Source organism: Lepidochelys kempii, chromosome 5, assembly GCF_965140265.1.
Source record: "Lepidochelys kempii isolate rLepKem1 chromosome 5, rLepKem1.hap2, whole genome shotgun sequence".
Taxonomy (NCBI): domain Eukaryota; kingdom Metazoa; phylum Chordata; order Testudines; family Cheloniidae; genus Lepidochelys; species Lepidochelys kempii.
In genome coordinates, this window is record NC_133260.1 from 78,195,031 (window position 1) to 78,212,833 (window position 17,803).

At 39.2% G+C, this 17,803-nt stretch overlaps 1 protein-coding gene across 2 annotated transcripts in view; it reads left to right on the plus strand.

The window, feature by feature from the left end:
• SNCAIP (synuclein alpha interacting protein) overlaps window positions 1-17,803 on the plus strand; it is a 100,017-nt gene that overhangs the window by 23,605 nt on the left and 58,609 nt on the right. The gene's annotated exons all lie outside the window — the stretch shown is intronic.

The following is a 17,803-nucleotide window of genomic DNA, read 5'->3' on the forward strand; positions in this document are numbered from 1 at the left end:
ACTAAATATTTCCTTTTGAAGCTAAGCTTCTGTCTGCTGAACATCTTCTGCTAGCATTTCTCTCAGTAAATAGAAGTATTCCCAACCTCTGTTCACTAGCTAGGCTCTTCTGTGGTTACAAAATAGACATACTGCTTGCTATTATTTTTTGTGGGAGAAGTGGAGAATGTGGAGCTGGGACACATTTTACTTCCAATATTTGTCTTCAGCAGATTGGACCTAGGCCTGGCGCAGTAGTGCTCCCTGATGGGCACAATAGCAGACCCTATCCTTGGGAGTGCAAGGACTGCCCCCTCTTAACACTGTTTGGCATATAAACCACCCCAATGGAGGCAGGGGACTAAGTGGAGCTAGAGCTGGTCAGGTGGCAGCAGGCTGTCCCACCCAAAGGGTTGGTTCAGTGTGTGCTCTCCCTCTTTATGCCAAGCAGCTCAGATAGGAATTGTCTACTAAGTACAGTCCCTCCTGGAATGCCTCTTAGGCAGTATGGCTCTGTGCTTTTTCCAGTGCAGACCAATGACTAAATGCCACACTCTGACCTCAGCTGAACAGCAGTATGATCAGAATCACCTTTTTCCACATGGATACTTTGTTGTGCAGAAAGCAGAAGTACAATGGGTATAGAAAAAGAATAAAACTACTGGTGTGTGAAAGGATGTTTGGTGACAAAGCAGAGAAGGATGGTTCTGAAACAATTACGAAGGGACAGGTTTGTTACACTTTGATCTATCTTGTGGTTCCTCTTTGCCATTAAAAAATTATAGCTGTCATTTGCTCATTTTTACTATTTAGTTTTATGGTCTTACTTGGTGAATTATTATTTGTCAGTGATATTTTAGTGAAATAACTATCTCAATTCCCATTAAAAATTATTAGATGGCATCTCTCTAGATTTTGAAATACTCAGCTGTGCAAACAGTTTCTTACCTCTTTATCAATCACCTTTAAAACTGTGAGGTCACCTCTCAGAAATCTTGTCTCCATTGAAAATAATCCATTAAGTCCTTTAACTCCTTATGTTCAAACAGGAGACATTTGATGCAACTCTTCTCAGCTTGAAAAGTTCCTCCTGTTTCTCCATTGTTTCTCCTACTGTTCTCACCAGTGTTCCTGTATCTTGGTGACCATCCCGACCAAGGAAGGCGACATTTGGCTTCTTCACTTCCTCACTGCTTCTCCATGTGTTGGCAATAGTGATCACTTGAGAACAGTCGGCCTGATCCTGTGAATCCTCAATACATGCAACTCCCATTGAAGTTATCGGTGTTCTGTAGGCACTTAAAGGATTGGGCTCTAACAAAAAGCATGTGTAATGCAAAGCAGAGGAATCTGAGTAGTTGTGTGGAGAATAGAATAGTAGTGGATGAAAAGTTACAGAATGGCAAATTAAAAGATCCTCTTACTGTTAGTTTTAGTATTTCATAGTATGGAATCTAACCCATGACTTAGATTAGAATTTGTCAGCAGGACATTTGTGGTCTAGTTTTTAACTGCAGTAGGAAGACCTGGTGTCTGAAAAACATTCCGAAGAATATTGCACAAGATGAAGGAAGAAGCACCAAATGGCTTAAAGGGTAAATCTGACTATCTGTTGTCTTTTGAAATGGAGGGCAGCAGCTGCACACTTCTGCACACCACACTTCTGCTGAACCTTGTGTAGTCTTTTAAACCTGTACAAAGTGGGTATAAAAATGCTACTAAATCAAAATGGGAGTGTTCTTGTACCCGCTTTGCCCATTTGTAGACATCTACACACTTGCAAGGAAGTGAAGAATGAGGCTCATTATCTCTATTGTGTACCATTTAAATTTGAAAGAGTAAAGTAAGTTGACCCCATCAATACTGTATCCCTCTGGTGATGGAAAGAGTATGTGCTGTACCTATTCCTGCATTGGAAGTATAGTGAATAAGAGGGAAAATGGAGCATTCTTTCTAGGCTCTGCACACAAAAACCTTAATAGAATGCTAGCTGATTATCACAGAATCTGGTTATGATTCTAGTTCTGACACAGGTATCTAACTGTAGTAGATGATAACTGGCATATTGATACGTAGTTCTTCCATAAAATGAGGTGGCAAGGTTGTGACTTGGTATGTTCAAGGCCAACATATTTAGAATAAAATGGTCATTATAGTTCATGTGCACACATCTTTTCTCTGAGTTCATGCAAAATGCTGGCTTTGTCTCAAGTGGTCCCTTCTCATAGTTACTACATTAAGTCCTGTTCTAAAGGATGAAAACTAGGCAGTGAAGTATTTACTGAGGACAAAAATCTCCTAGAGATTAACAGTATCTTCTTATCCATCTTTTTTGCAACAGGTAAATTAAAGATCAATTTCAAAACCTCTCAGCTTCCTCATGAAAAGGAACTTCATTGACTTCTCAGACAATTTTACTAGAAGGTTGGTTGGAGAGACCTTCATGATACAAGTATAATGTAATGCATTTATCAATGTCTTGCATTATGTTTTTAATCACATTTTGGAGCCTACCTAAGTTTCACTGGTGTGGGGTCCTTAGGAAGGTTTTCAAGAAATCATTTATAGATTTGTGAAATGATGAACTTGTGCAGATAGGCCAGAAACCAACAATGCTATGTACCTGTAACAGAAGATAGATGATTGATGAGGAAGGTAAAAGCCTGATTATTTTCATTTAACTAGTAAGTTGCTTGAAAGGACATATATTACACAATCGCTGTCATATGTATAGACTCGGGATTATAAAACCAGAAATTGATCACTGTGATCATCTTCTACTCTGACCTCCTGTATAACACAGTCCATAGAACTTCTCCAAAACAGTTCCTGTTTGGACTAGAGCATATCTTGTAGAAAAACATCCAGTCGTGATTTACAAATTGCCAGTGATAGTGAATCCACCATGACCATTGATAAGTTTTTCCAATGATTAATTACCCTCACTGTTAAAAATGTGTGCCATATTTCTAATCTGCATTTGTCTAGCTTCAGCTTCCAGCAATTACATCTACTTACACCTTATGTTATAGCTTTTTTTTTTTTAAAGAACGGTGTGAGAAACATGTTTGAGAGCCAGCTGGGATATACTGAAGATTATGGCATCTCTACCATAAATAACGTTTGTTCACCAGTACCAACTTCCTTTGGAAAAACTGTAATAGTTGCTTTAATGAATGGTAATTTATTTATTTGATTGATTGATTTTGACAGACTAGTCTAAAAGGATATAGGTAGTAATGCAGAGCATACTGAAATAAGCATATCCTAATTGCAGCTTGTTTAAACAGTGGTTACACAAACTGCTGTTAATATATGTTTCTATGTCCACTTAGTCCAGAAGTTCTTTCCCTACTGTAATTTTAAATGTGTCAAGCTATGGCATTTCCACTGTTTCCTTAGGGAGACAACTCTACAGTTTAATAAATGCCATCCCTGGGAAGTTTTTCCTAATAGTAAGGGGTTTTTTTGGTTTGATTTGGTTTAATTTCAGCCCATTGTTCTTGGGGAGAAAAAACAACCTCCTCTTGAGCCATCCTAATTAATGTGTCTCGCTCCTTGACTTTTAATACCTTTCAGATATTTTTAACTATGTCTGAGACAAAACTGTGTTCCACCACAATTTAGAAGGGGAGTTGCATGTTATCTGGTGTCAAACACAGGTACATCCCTCTGTAGATATAGTTTGGTAGTTTGTTGAAAACAATGGTATTATAAATTCAACTTATAATAACAAGAATACGCTCTGCCCTTGTTATGTGTTCTGATGAAATTTCTGTTTGGCCTCTCCCTTCATTTATATATACATATTTGTATCATTTAGAGAGAGTTGTGGGTCATTTAATCTAGCTCTCATCTGCATGTCAATGAGGCTCAAAGTCTATGAAAAGAATTAGCTGGTTGAAAATGTTTATACAAGTTTCCTGCAAATGCAGTTGACGTGAAAATCATCCTGTCTGAAACAATTGTCTTTTGAGCTATGGTGCAGCAAAGTAAGTGTGTTAACATTACATCACTGCAGAATATTTCATATTATCAACTAACAGTCGTGTAGTTCAAAGTGAATACAAACATAAATTAATCAAATATAGCAAATCAAATATCTGTGTTCAAACAGATCAGCTGATCCTTTATTTATGTTGATACTTTCATTAAGATTTAGCATATGATGCATTAGCTTTTGCAGAGTACATGAACCATGTATGCTGTTTCCGTTTTAAAATAACAAATATTTATTTCCATTCTCTTTGGTTTCTCCTCAGGACTAATTAAAACAAGTTTATTTTTCTAGGCATCATTGCAAAATGTGCAAGTGCATGCATTCTGGTTTAATGCTTTGAGTACGATTTTTCTTTTGCTTAAATCTCTAAGGAAATACAAATGTGTTTCTGGAAATGGATTGTATTTATTACTATCAAATGCAGATTGGTACTTGACAAACTTTGTGGTCTGTCTTCAAAAGAATGTTACAATTCAGCTCACTCCGTTGCCTAAACATTGACTGCTTTTTAAAAAAATATATTAGTAGTTCAAAAGTTTTCTGAGAGGGGGTATGTTACATGTCATTCCATATTATTTATGAAAATATGCTTATGATATGAATATGACATAACAGAGATATACTTTATGCAAGATGGCTCATGTGAGATCATTGGCAAGGTTCTGATTTACTGAATGTGATTATCCTATTTGTATGCCTGTATCATTTCTGTATCTGAAATTAGGAATATTGACTATATATCTGTATTTCAACTATGCTACTTTGGGTGACCCCCACTGCTAACACTTCAGGTACAACAGTGGAAAAGCCAGATAGGGCGGATGACCGATCAACAAGGAAATGGACTGTAAAAGAGCTTAGTCTTCCTGTGAATGTGTGGGTCAGCCTGGGAAGAATTGGCTACAAGGGCCCTACAGAGTCAGGTGGTCTTGTCACCTGATATTAAAACATTACCTGGAACTTCTTGTAACTTTCTGCTGTACGATAAGGACTGGGTCAGACTAGGAAACAGAGGACTCCTGCCTTATGCAGATCCTATTTAAGGATGGGCAGTGAGGTAATCCTGGTCGTCAGTTCTCCCCTGCTACTCCACCCAAGATAACTGCTGGAAACGACTAAGACTGAACAGGAGGAAAGAACTGGGCCCAGGCTGGAAGTGCATCTGGTCTGTGAAGATTATTAGAACCGTATTTAGGATGAGAACTCACACATAAGTAGTTTCTTTCATGTATTAAGCTTAGTTTGCGTACTCTGTTTTATTTTCTTAGTAATCTGCCTTGTTCTGTCTGCTACCTCCTTAACGCCTTAAAATACACCTGTTGTTAATAAATTTATTTCTGGTTTATAATACAACCCAGTTTATCTGATTTCTACGGGGGGAGGGGTGAAAAATTGTGCATACCCTCTTCCACATTGAGGGAAGAGGCAAATATATTATATCTTTGGGTCTGTACTCCAAGAGAGGTGGACAGCTGAGTGCTGGAGCAAGTCCCTTAAACTGAGTTTCCCATAGCTGATCTGAAGCTGGGTGTGGCCCTGTGTGTGTGTTAGAGGAGGTTTTAAGAGCCTGGCTCAGCAAGACAGGTTAAAGGGGGCCCATGCTGGCAGAACAGGTAGACTCAGTCGTATCTCAGGTGACTTCCCAAGGGGTCCAACCTATTACGGTATAAAGATGAATTTTTCTCTTTTTAAATATTTAAAATATGCAGTAAAAGCTTGTTCACGAGAGAGCGTACAGGAATAGTAATGAAAAGCAGGCAGAGAAGGCCTATGAAACACCAGCCAAAGGTCAGATAGTGTCTCCCTACTCATGCTGGGTAAAATCTCACCCCATTGAAGTCAATGGCAGAGCTCCTATGGATTTCTGCGGAGCCAGGATTTCACCCATTGAGTAATACTTTACTTCTGGAGTCAGGGTATGTCTACACTTTAAAATGGTATAGTGGTGCAGCTGCAACACTTCAGTGTGGACACTACATACATTGGGTTTTCCCATTGGTATAGGTTGAACAAAAGGCTGTAGCTAGTGCTGTCTACACTGGGGGTTAGGTTGGTATAACTACATCTCTCAGGTGTGAATTTTTCAGAGCCCTTGGAGACGTAGCTGTACCAATGTAAATTCCTAGTGTAGAACAGCCCTAAGTAAGTATGTAGAGTAACATACTACTCAGCATAAGTAACAGCATCAGGATCTTGCCCTTATGAGCATACTTTACACCCATTCCTTGCTTCTAGATATGCAAGTTTTATCCAGACTGAAAATTGTCTCTCACAGTAACCATTAAAACTAAATCTACACTGCACACTACTGGCAGCAGCCTGTAGAGTGTGTGTAGCTATACACCTAAGTGAAAACTAGTCTGCCCACACTGTGATGTGCAGTTACATGCAGCAGCGAAAGGCTCAGGCGGGAGGAGGCAGCAAGGAAAGACTCCAACAGTGGAGACCTGCCGGAGCCCTTCTCCATTGCTTCCCCTGCCAGAGTCTTTCCCTTCTGCTGAATCCTTTCCCTGTGGTGGAGGAAGACTCTGGCAGGGAGACACTACACTGTAGAGTGGGGAGGCTCTGCTTGGAGATGTAGAGAGCCCTGAACAGAATGTACATACCATAAGGGTTCAGGCATGGCTTTACTCAGCTAAGCAATGCCTCGCAGTCTACACTGCTATTTATGCCTGTGCTAGGGTTGTTGAGGATTTACCATGCAATGGGTGGGGTGGAAGCTTTGTATACCTGAGAAAGTCTTGAGGATTATGTGCACGTACACTTTTCTTGACCTTCTTTGAGACCCCTTAGCGCAGCTTCTGTCTTTCTCCCCAGCAGCTGGATGGAACTCTTTGTAAACTTTTGCTGAAGGGGCCCACTGCTAGACAGCATAACACAATAAAGGCCTGCCTGTCTTTTTTCCCCTCTGAAGTCATTGCTAAACTCCCATTAATTTCAATAGAAGCAGAATCAGGCCCAGAATTTTCCGTTCTCTCTTTCCAGGTATGGTGTTTCTGCAGGCTCTTGTGGCTATAATTCAGTTTTTTTAAGTTATATTTTTTAAATAGCATCTCTTAACTGTTTGAACATCAGTATGCTCTGTCCCATTCCTAGTCTCAGCCCTATCAGTAAGATTTGTATAATGATTGTACTTGTGTGCTGATTAAAAGCAGCGTTTTCACTCTGACTTGCTTCAGAAGTAATATACTATTATAAATGGCTGCTGTGAACTTTTGAACTCGGGGAAACTTCTGAATAAATGTGATAAGGGATAAGGTAATCCTGGTCTCAGAATTCACTCCTCCAGTGAAGCCAATTACGTCATTTTCAACCCAGTTGTTCATTTTCCTTACAATACATTGTTCCTTCAAATTCACCTAAGGTCCTTAAAATACCCTTTTTTATTCTTTTGTATTTTGAAGTTGACTGTGTAGATAATTCCCCTTGTACTATGTATTTTTCTTGGCTTGCTTAAAAGGGAGAAAAAAAAGTAAATAAAACAAGCTAGTACTAGAGAGACGCTTAGTCAGTGAGAGAGAATCCAGACGTTGCACTTGACAAGTAATAGAAACAATGTTATTTAACATAAATTTTTAAAAGAAGAAACCTTGTGAGATTCCCAAAACCGAGAAAGATGGGTTGAACAGTACACTAGAGATTGCATTGTAGTACTACGATCCCTCATTAGACTTATTACTTTCAAAATAGTGTCACAGTATGTCAGGTTGTCATTTTATCTGAATGTGTGAAGCTGAAATGAAGTACTTTAGCTGCAAATCAACTGTCAATTTGAGTAACAACTTCTGAGTTTTCATTCCCAGGCTGGTCTATTTAAATCTTTAATGATGAAACAGTTATTTTCCCTTAGAGTTATTGAGGACAACGTAAATATAAATAAGTGAGCTGTATTTTTTTCTGTGTAGTTTAATTCACCCCCACTGGGAAAATTAAACTGTAATACATATACATGGCATGCAAATAGAGCTGCAAGCTATAAACTATTAATATTTTGTATTGTGATAGAACCCAGAGTCTTTAATCAGTACTGGGACCTCACTGTATTAAGCATTGTACCAATACTCTTTTGTGATTATATACTTTTTATGTGTTGCACCCAAAACTCCAAGAGGACTTCAGTATATGGCACTTAAAACCATACTTGGACCTCCCACAAGTAAAGTTTTATACAGAGCCTCATCCAAAGCTTATTGGGAGTCTTACTATTGACTTCCCTGGGGTTTGGATTAGGACTCTGCAGCCCATGTTCCCCCTGTACTGTACTTTGCCCCCCCCCCCCCCGCACTCGCGCACATAGACACACACACACAGTAGCAGTGCTCCTGGATATGTGCTTTCCTTCTGGCTTAAGCAGCCGGATGACTGAGATTGCCATTAAAGGGCCAAATTCATCCTTGGTGGTACTCTGCGGAAGCCAGTAGAGTTCCAGCAGGGATTAATTTGATCCAGAGTCCCAGATAATTTCTGACTGCTGCCAGAATTTACTGAAAATCTGCCTTCCGGAACAGTTTTAATTGGGTGCTGGGGTTTAAAGTCCATTCAGAATAGACTGCACAGAATAATTTTTACTGATACATTGGTTTGAAACTGAAGAAGCTTGGTTATATTTTCTTAGCTCTTTGTAAGGGCAAGTCAACATTACAAAATAAAGTTGACCTAAGTTAGGTAGTTATTGCAGTGGGTCATGTCCACTCTATGTCCCCTCTGTCGGTGGTATGCATCCTCACCAGGAGCACTTCCACCTACTTAACTGTGTGGATTGTGGGGCACTTGCAGCTGGAGCACCCCCTGCCCTGGGGCTGACATCTGAAGCTCTCCTCCCACCCCCACCCAGGGGTCAACGGCCCCAGCTCTCAGCCCCATGCAGGGCTCACAGGTGGAGGCACCCAGCCACCCAGAGGCCGACAACCAACCGATGATGTAACTCAGTGTCATAAAGGGAAGGCATAACCACCTTTAAATCCCTCCTGGCCAGAGGAAAAACCCTTTCACCTGTAAAGGGGTAAGAAGCTAAGATAACCTCACTGGCACCTGACCAGAATGACCAGTGAGGAGACAAGATACTTTCAAAGCTGGAGCCGGGGGGGGACAAAGGGTCTCTCCATCTGTGTGATGCTTTTGCCGGGACCAGAGCAGGAATGCAGGTTAGAACTCCTGTAAAGAGTTAGTAAGCAATCTAGTTAGATATGTGTTAGATTCTGTTTTGTTTAATGGCTGATAAAATAAGTTTTGCTGAGTGGAATGTATATTCCTGTTTTTGTGTCTTTTTGTAATTTAAGGTTTTGCCTAGAGGGATTCTCTGTTTTGAATCTGACTACTCTGTAAGGTATTTCCCTTCCTGATTTTACAGAGGTTTTTCTTTTACTTTTTCTTTAATTAAAATTCTTCTTTTAAGAACCTGATTGCTTTTTTCATTGTTCTTAAGATCCAAGGGCTTGGGTCTGTGTTCATCTATGCAAATTGGTGAGGATTTTTATCAAGCCTTCCCCAGGAAAGGGGGTGTAGTGCTTGGGGGGATATTTTGGGGGGGGAGACGTTTCCAAGTGGGCACTTACCCTGTTGTTTGTGTAACACTTTGGTGGTGGCAGCTTTTAACCTAAGCTGGTAAGAATAAGCTTAGGGGGTCTTTCATGCAGGTCCCCACATCTGTACCCTAGAGTTCAGACTGGGGAAGGAACCTCGACACTCAGTGTCTACAGAGACACTACGTTGCCATAGCTACATCAACCTAAGTGTTGCACCTTTTGCGGAGGTGGTGTTATTGGGTCGGAGTAGTGGGTGACTTACATCAGTGGGAGCAACGTTGTAATGTTAACGTTTACAGAGTTAGGTCAACGTAAGCTGCCTTACATCAGCTTAACTCTGTAGTGTAGACCAGGCCTCAATGTTAGTCATGGGATAAGGTTGTATGACACTCATCAGGTTTCAAGCATTGCTTTCTATCACACATTCATTTGTACTGTATACCCAATATAAAGATCGTAAAATCTTCCACTATGTCTGTGAAGCTTATTTATCTTAGAACTGCTGTACATATCTAATGCTCAAGAGAGGGCAATAAGTTTATTTTTGATCTCAGACCTATAATTATGTAAAGTAACAGTCTCTAATTAAAAACCAGCTGGCATGGCATTCTAGATTTAGAGCCTAAATCTTTAATATTAGCTTTTGCACATGTGCACTTCAGAAAACCTAGCCTTTTGTCAACCAAAAGTATTGAGAAAGTTTGAGTTTTTATTTGACTGAAAGTTTAAGTAAATCCCCAGATACTCTAGCACTGTAGTTTTGAGATGTGGAAAATAATTTACTGTTTATCCTTCAGCTGCATTTCTTAAAATCATAACCCGAACGTATGTTAAAGTGATGGCAAACCTCTTTTTAATTGTTGTTCTTGTATCCATGAATAAATCTGTTAGCCATGATTATCAGTGATTTGTTGGTTTGTTTTGTCTTCAACAAAGGACATTTTTCACCCCCTCCACTGCTCTTGGTTTTAGTCCTTCACTCAGAGCAGGGTTAGAGACCATTCTAGGCTGAGAAAGGCTGGATGAGAATCTTTTCTGAAGCAGCTAATTTCATCTATATGTTTGGCTCAAGGGAGCATTGCAGAGCACCTTTGCTCCAAGGTTTTTGCAGTTTGCCCAGAGTAGGGAGCAAGAAACTGAACGATGTATCTGCTCCTCTTTTCTTTCTGCCTTCCCTCCCACTATTCTTTTTTTTTTTTTTCACTCTGTCAACGACACTCTCTCACTCACACCAACACACAGAATGCGTAAAGAAAAGTAAGATGCATGAAGTGATAGGTCACACTAGACCAGGTCCTCTCAGAGGTCCAGAGAGTTCCCAGCCACTTCCAGCTTTTGAGGCCCCAGCCATAATAAAAATAAAAAATGATGACACATGAAAACAAAATAAGGCACCAAAAAAAGAGTGAGACATAATTTGAATATTTTTTTATTTAACAAATGCTTTTCTAGCCTTTATCTGTGCAAATGCAGTAATTATTGAGGGAAAAATCTAGCTTTTGTGCAGTGCCACAGTTGATATTAAGCATGGCGAGCCCATTCAAACGCTCTTGTCCCATAGTTGAACAATGATAGTTTTTTACCTGCTTCAACACGTTGAAGGTTCATTCATCTGAAGTCACTGATGCAGACAAACTGACAAAAATATGCAATGCAATTGTAATATTAGGAAACACCCCAGAAAGACCAAGTTCGAGTATTTCTTGAAGCAATTCCTTAAATTTGCAGCTCTAAGCTAAGAGGGTGTGTCACATTTTGGTCCGATAGGGATGTGCATAAAAACAAGTTGCAAAACTTATCAAATGCCAAAAAATTAACAAGTGTCTAAATTTGAGGCCCACTTTGAGCTTGAGGCCCAGGCCAAATGGCTCTCCTTGCCCCCCCTCTGATTGGCCCTGCACTAGACATATCTGTGATTGGGACTTTCTGCCCCTTTGGAGTTTTGCTGTTGAAAGAGAACTATTTTTGCCATCCTTTTGCCATTTCTGATATATCAAAAAGGTAAACTGAAAGAATTATTTTATGCTTTTTTTACTTGGCATTATTATAATAATGTGTTTCTTCAGGACAATATTACCTAGCACCACTTCTGTTTTACTTTTTAAAAAAATCTTTTCCCTCTTAACTTGTCCCCCCTTGCCTCTCCACCCCCCCCCCCGAAGAATTTTTAAAAATGACTTGTTCAAGGATAACTTAGATGTCAAATTTGTTTTTCCAGCAAGAAAATATAGGTGTCTCAAGGGTTTTTGTAGCCACGTTACTATAACTGCACTTTTCCCAAAGAACAGAAAATGACAGATACCAGGTTAAGGAGAGCCAGAAGAGAAATATAACAAACTAGAGGCCACATCATCCATTTCTTCTGCTTTTTGGTGGTGTTTAAAAGGAAATTGAAGCAGGATTCCAGTTTTCAGCTTCTGCCTCAGGAAACATGCAGTAGTTAGTCAGTGCACCCAAGATTTTTAAGTAATAGTTGTTTCTCCAGCAAGTAATAAATAATTAAATTTCACTTGTATTTTTGGTTGGCAAAAGCTACCAGATAATAAGATTTCCCCCATTGCCTTTTTTCATTTTACCATTTTATTATTAATTTCTCTCTGTCTCTGTCCTTAGCCTGTTTTGTTTTTTTTTATTTTGTGTGTGTAGGCAACAAGGTTTAAGTTCTGATAAATCAATTTTATTTGGGGGAAGGGTAGCAAAGAACAACCTAATATTTTGGGGAGACACCAAAGAATGTTTCTCAGACCTGAACAGGAAGGGGAAGGTGATTTTTAGCAAAACTGCATAACCCCTAAATTATTTGATATTTAGCATTCATTACAATACAGTGTATGTGAGAGATTATTATTTTATTTATTATGTATTTTACAAGTATCATATTTCCATCTTCTTTAGTTAAATAATATCCTTGTGCTTTCTCACAGTAGTAGTGCCCATAAAATGATAAAAACACCCATTGGGTACATACATACGGAGTGCTGTGGTTTGTGAGGTTTTTTTTTTCAGTATTGCATTCTATCAACAGGCTGGATTATTTTATGTGTTCTTCTCAACTGTTGGAGTAATATGTGTATGAACCAACTCACCAGACAGATTAAATTTTTACAGGAATTCTTGAAGTCCAAAACCTTTCTAAGGAGCAAAATACATTTCAGAAGACTGACCAGTTAAAAAAACATGGAACTTTCTGCTGTAATATTGGAGATGATCACTTGCTTGCTCATTTGATTGCTGTGAGCTTGGTTGGAAACATTGTTAATCTGTTGTATCAGGAGGTGCATCACTGGACATTAGTGAATGTCACTGTACTTATTTTCAGCATTGCATTTGTTCATCTTGCTAAGAAATTGGTGGTAAATGTTATGAAGATTGTTTACACCTCCTGTGGTATGTTGGATTCACCTGGCTGCAAAGTTCTCCTGTTCGCAGAAGCACTGACTATGACTCTTGCCATATGATTCACAGTATATATAGCATTGCTCTGTTGTGTTAAACTGTATCAGGTAATCTACCCCTGAGTGACACTCCAAGCATGGACCAGTACAAATGTGGTTGGTCATTGTTTTTGCTATTTGGGTTGCTGGTATTGCAGTTTGATGCCCAGTTTTAGCACATAAGAAAAGAATGCATAGCTGACTGCAGGATACAAAACTTATTAGTGTTCCAGTGATTTTCTTTATGCAGAATGTAAGGTTGAGTACAGAAATAAAAACTAGAGTTTTTTTTTTCCTATGGGAAAATATTTGTGATGCTTTTTGACTTTCTTCCTTTGATAGTTTTTAGTTGTTTTCTGTTTTCAAATAGCCCTTCTGCTCTGAAACCATGAGAAGGCAACATATGGTGGTATTTGGATTGGGAATGATGCTGCAGAGACTAATTCCTCAGCGCACTTAAAGTTGTATCATTGATGTTTCTTGTTTCTGCACTCTGGATTTCTCACTTGTTTATTACCAAAAGGATCTAGACTCCTGTTGTTTTATGCCAATGATCCTCACAGTTCTGTCTTCAGGTTATTCATAACTCTATTGGTTCTTATCTTCTTAAATTGAATAATTACAATTGAGGGTAAAGCTGCTGTCTTTCTGTTGTCCAAATAAAAACAAATCAGTCTGCTATACCAAAAACTGTTGTGGCTTTTCCATACACTTAATAACAGAAATCAATTTATTTCTGAAGGCCAACAAAATTATCAAATAGTTTTCATCACTGTAAAATGCTTCTTTCCAATAAACTTTTTGGATACACTGCAATCCAAAGTGGGATGGATTTTAAAAGTCAAATAAAGAAAAATTGGAATAATGTTAATAATTGAAGCAAAACTCTGGTAAAACACACTTTTGGTAGTACATCTTGCTGCAGTATAAGGATATTGTAACCGTAGGCACTTGTTTATACCTGTTTGTGTGTACCCAATCTGTTATGTGACTCTTACATTTTATATCTTGTAATTTATTTATTACATATTTAGTCATATGTTACCTCACCGGGGCAGGTCTGTGTCTGGTTCAGATGGGGCACAGTCTTCTAGGTAGTTGCAGATGGATTTGGGAATTTTTTGTCACCACTTCATTGCCAGATGGGTAGAGCTATTCCTTAGTAAACACATTTCAGAATTCATTGGTCTTCCATCCTAATATGTCCATACTAAGAAGGCCATCGAAATCTTAACAGTGCTAATGGAGGTAGTTGCTGAATTCGGCTTCAAATAGCCTAATTTCTGATCTTGTCCTGACTCTTAATATGGACCAACAGAAGAAGACAACAAGAATTAAAACATCCCTCTTCCAGTTTAAGAGGGGCAGGAACTTCTGGAAGAGCCACCTTCCTTCAACCAAGAAGAGATCCAGTTCACAGTCCATAAGCTGAAATCTCAGTTTGTGACATTTCACCTAAGTTGTTGAAGACCAGTGAGAATATTATTGTACCATGGCTGCATAGGCTCTTCCAGATCATCTGGCACACTTATATTATCCCCAATGACTGGTGTTACTTTGCATCTGTTCAAAAAGGATGATATGGCTGAGTGTAACAACTATAGAGGCATTATGCTGTTAGTGATCCCAGGGACAGTCTTCATTTCTGGTCTAGAGTCTCAAATCAGCGATCCACTTTGTGACAAAGACTGGGATACTTAATGTAGCTTTAGACCTGGTTTGTTCCGTTGTTGACCAGATCTTTACCTTGAGACAGATTTTTGAGGAGATAGTGGTTCTCAAACTTTTGTACTGGTGACTCCTTTCACATAGCAAGCCTCTGAGTGTGACCCCTCCTTATAAATTAAAAACACTTTTTTATATATTTAACACCATTATAAATGCTGGAGGCAAAGTGGGGTTTGAGGTGGAGGCTGACAGCTCGCGATCCCCAGTTTGAGAACCCCTGAGATAGTTGAATTTAATAAGACATTCACAACACTTTGTGTAGGTTTCTGTCAGGCCTTTTATTTAGTGCATTGAGTGACTTTGTGGGATCTGATGAGGCAACCCAGCATCCCTGGGAAGATAATGTCATTGATAGAAAAGACCTATAATTGATTTAAACTCAGTTTTCCATTCTATGTCAAATACACCACATTCTTTCCTATCTACATGGAATTTGGCAATGCTGTGTTCTGTCATCATTGTTCAATACTGGCATTGATTGATTGATGGATATTCATGAGGAGGCATTGTTCGGTGGCACTGAGCTCAACACCATTCTTCTTTGAGATTTTGGATATGCTGATGACATTGTCTTATTGGCTCAGTTTGGCTCTCAGCTGCTGTGATACACCAATCTGTTCAGGCAAAAAGCAGTGCACTTTGGTCTCATTATCATATGGCTGAAACTAATCCCTGGCCATTACCATCAAGCAGCCACCAGCTCCAGATGATAACCAGCTCAATATGAATCTGCATGGACAGGACATTGAGTTGGTGGCAACTGTCAAATACTTAAGTAATGTCATAGACAGTACAGGAAAATGCTTGAAAGATGTGGACACTTGTACAGCAGAAGCTGCTGCCATAATTTGGGCCCTTCCGTAGCCTGCTTGGGGACTTCATGACATTGAGCCTGTTATGAAGCTGCATATCAATAGAACCACAGTTGTACCGACACAGTTGCATGGCAGTGAAATGTGGGTGTGGAGGAAGTGGACTGACGTTTTTGATGCTCATTTTTTTGTAGTTACTAATGGTGTGTGTGTCAATGGGATGAATGGGTGTAGATAAGTAATGTAAAGTGGGCCACCCCTACTTCATGTAACATTCCCTCTTCTCTCAGCCTCCCCCACTAATAGTTGTTTTAGCTCTAACACACACTGCCTTTCACCCCTCATTATGGCCTATGTCCAGAGGTAACAGTTGGTGCAGAATAAAGGACAGTGCACTGTTGCACTGCCCTTGGAGCAGTCTGGGAGGCTGTGGCTCAGGGACTCATAATCTCCATCCCTCTTCCCCTCTTGTTTTGTGGAAAGAGTGAACTGCACTAGGTCTGCACTCAGAGATGTGTATGCTGTCAAATGTGCCATTATAACTGTGTCACTGGGCACGTTGTGGGGGGCAGAGTCAAGGTTCTGCCATTTCCTGCCCGGTTCTGCCTACCACCAGTGTAGTCTGGTACATCGTAGTTCTGCAGAACCTGCTTCTGCACCTGCATAGCTTCCCATAATGCAGGTCGCTGGCATAGGGATGCCTTGCAGAATTTGACCACATGTAAGTTGGCACATTTAGTGAATGCCAAATTGATGTACAAAATGGAGCAGGAAATTTTTCTCATTTTATGCTTGCAAGAGTAGTTTGGTTGTTAATGATACAGTTCGACTAAAATATCTACAACTAAATATTTTGCCATGATTAAGTCATAATTTCCCTCCAAATGTACAGTGTAACAGCCATAACAAATATACTGCAGTCTTATGTGCTCATTAATGAACAAACAGGTGGAAAACTCTGAAGACCTGGTCATGTCACCCTTACTCACACTGACTGGTATCTTACTATGTGAGTGCACTTTGAGTATCAATTTGGTCTTTATCAAGTGAACAAAATGAGTGCAATTATTCTGCCCAATAGTTTCCTATTATACACCACCTTCTGCTCCCTGATATAAAGAAGATGTGACTTGTTTTGTATTATTTTTTCCATTTTACACCCATTTCCCTCCCATTGTCCCATCTATATGTAACCCGACCCACCAGCTAATTCACAAGTGAATTTATTCCAGAGTCTGTCACAGAAGTTGTCCCAATTTTGTATTTTGCTTCTTGAACACAAAGGTTTAGTTGAGGTAAAACCTGTTTTGTGTAAGTGGAGAAAACACATAAGATTTGTATGTTTTTAAACAGCTGTCTGTAGATTGCTGTGAGGGAGAAATATATTAATACCTTAAGTGTGTTTGAGGGGGAAAAAAAACACGACCTTTGAACTTCCATAGAAAACCTGATACTAAATGATCCTGTATTTGCAGTAATTTGATGAGAATCATACATTCAGCTTTTCAAGCTTAAAAACGGTTTTGAATACATTTCTCATTTCTACTTTTTATAACGTTTCAAGAGCAGCTGTTTTAAGATCAACTTTTAGTTTGTGGAGGTCAGTGTGTAGGAGATTAACGACTACAATTTTGTATGCCAATGAATATAACACCTGCAGAATAGGGTTTTTTGGGTTTTTTTAAACTTGTTGGAACATTGCTAACCAAATGTTATTGATGCATACAATGATTCTGTTTAGACCAGCACAGCTTAATTTCCATTATTTGTAAATATATTGTTTACCAATTGTCAGATTGATGAACTGGGGCTTTTGCTTCAAGCTTTTCGTTTGTCACACACAAGTGCTGGCAGAGTGAATTTGCTGCCGTAATAATGCTTAGCACTTAGTGCTTTACATCTTAATTGTTATTGTTAATGCATTATCATCTTTCTTTGTCAGCTAACTTAAATATCTTCCTTTTTTCAGCATTGTACTTGTCTTTGGTCAGGATGTATACCTTTGACAAGTTGGAAAATGATTTGGTTAGAATTAAGAAAATTATGAGTACTTTATAATCCTAACCCCTTTGGAATGTGTGATCTCTGATTCATGCAGATTTGCAGATCTTATGTTCTTTCTTTGCTCATGCAGAGTTTTTCTTAAGCTATTTTTCCGCTGTGAGGAACTAGTAAAGAATGCCAAGGATAGATGCCTATAGGTATAGTTCAGTTCTTGTCACGGTCACCATTTCAAGGAATGAGTATCACGATGGTACTCTGGGTGACAAAAAGGAAGTCATCCACCTCCTTGATATTGTCTTTTGCCTCTCCCACTGAGGATGT